We start from the raw sequence: 1593 nt of genomic DNA, 5'->3' as shown, positions 1-1593 counted from the left end.
TCCATATGCTGCCGATTTGGCCTGAACCAGATACCATTCCTTCCATGATAAACTTCTCAACCACCCAAATCCACTTGTTTCTAACCTAGCTTCTCATATATATATTTTACCCAGAGCTCAAAAACAGGGTTGTTCACTTACGGTTCGTGACCCCTTTTTGTGCGGACCGCAAGAGCTTATTAGACCTTAAAAAACATTGAAACGTCTAATCTTTGAAAAAAAAATTTATTTTTTAACATAAAAAAATTTATACCAAATATGGTGGTTTATAAGTTAAAATAATGATTGGTAGTTCTCAAGCTGACCGCTATGAGGGAGATTATTCTTATTATGGTGGTTCTTATTTATATCAAATCGTAAAGGATAAGTGCCATCTGAAACCACTAAACTTGAGAAGTTTGAAGATCCCAAATTAATGATTAATGCAATAATGAGAAATAGCAGATTCGTAAAAAATAAATTTTAAATAATTTATTCATTTTTATGTTGATGTTTAACGTGATTATATTCCAGGAGGATATGTGTAAAATTGAAAAATGCACATGTGGGTTTTAGGAGAATTAATTAATTTTAAGATAAATTAATAAGAGGTAATGAGATTTCTTGATTAATCAGAACTTCAATACGTCTTTCGACTTATGTCTGACTCAGGTTATATATGTTTCTCGAAAGATTAAGTTGGATTTGACTTTAGTCGAGTCCTACTCAAAAAATTGATTATATACACATAAACTATATTTTATAGACCTTATATACTCTTTAAAGTATTTAGTATAATGTGCAATCGATTTAAAAACTTTTATATGTCATTATGATTGATTTTTTTTTTGGTTTGTTGTGGTATAAAAATTAAATATTTTTTTCAAGCAATGTAACTGAAAATTCAAACAACATAAAATAGTTACTGGTATAAATTGGTTAAAGACGTAACTCTGAATCAACATAACATAGGGGCTGCCTTTATTGACAAATGCAGTAAAATAAAAATTAATTTAATAGATTAATCTACTTTCACTTTAATGAACATGAAAATTAAACCTTTAAATTTATTTCAGCAATTTTTAAATTATTTTTTTCTAGACACCTAAAAAATAGTTCGTACTTAACTCGCCGAAAAAGTAAAAGCTCAAAATGAATTGAATGTGATAATGAAAATATCCTGGATGTGCGAACAAGTCAATTTCAAAATAATACATTTATGTTGATTTAAACATTAAAAAGTTTTCTTAGCTATGTTCCTCCATGGAATGTAAAAATAACTTCTTTATAATAAAGAATTTCTAACGTATCATTTGATCGATTTATTGAAGTTATAATTATTTATGGTGATTGCCCTATAGGGCTAGATTTCGAAAAACCTTTTTCTCCATTAAAAAAAAAAAAAAAAAAAATTAGTTTATAAAAAATTATTTTTAGTAACTACGAAAAAATTATATTTTCGAATGATTAAAAAACTATACATCTGGAAGATTATATCGTTTGAGGTATAATGGAATTCTCTACAAATTCGTACTTTGTATCCATGTAATATTCTCAGCAGGTTTCAATGGAGACTGGAGACTCGTTTTATCTTTAGTAATATTCTGGTGAATT

Source organism: Halyomorpha halys, unplaced genomic scaffold, assembly GCF_000696795.3.
Source record: "Halyomorpha halys isolate HHAL.00 unplaced genomic scaffold, Hhal_1.1 Scaffold750.1, whole genome shotgun sequence".
NCBI classification, from domain to species: Eukaryota; Metazoa; Arthropoda; class Insecta; order Hemiptera; family Pentatomidae; genus Halyomorpha; species Halyomorpha halys.
Note: the sequence above shows the minus strand (reverse complement) of the source record.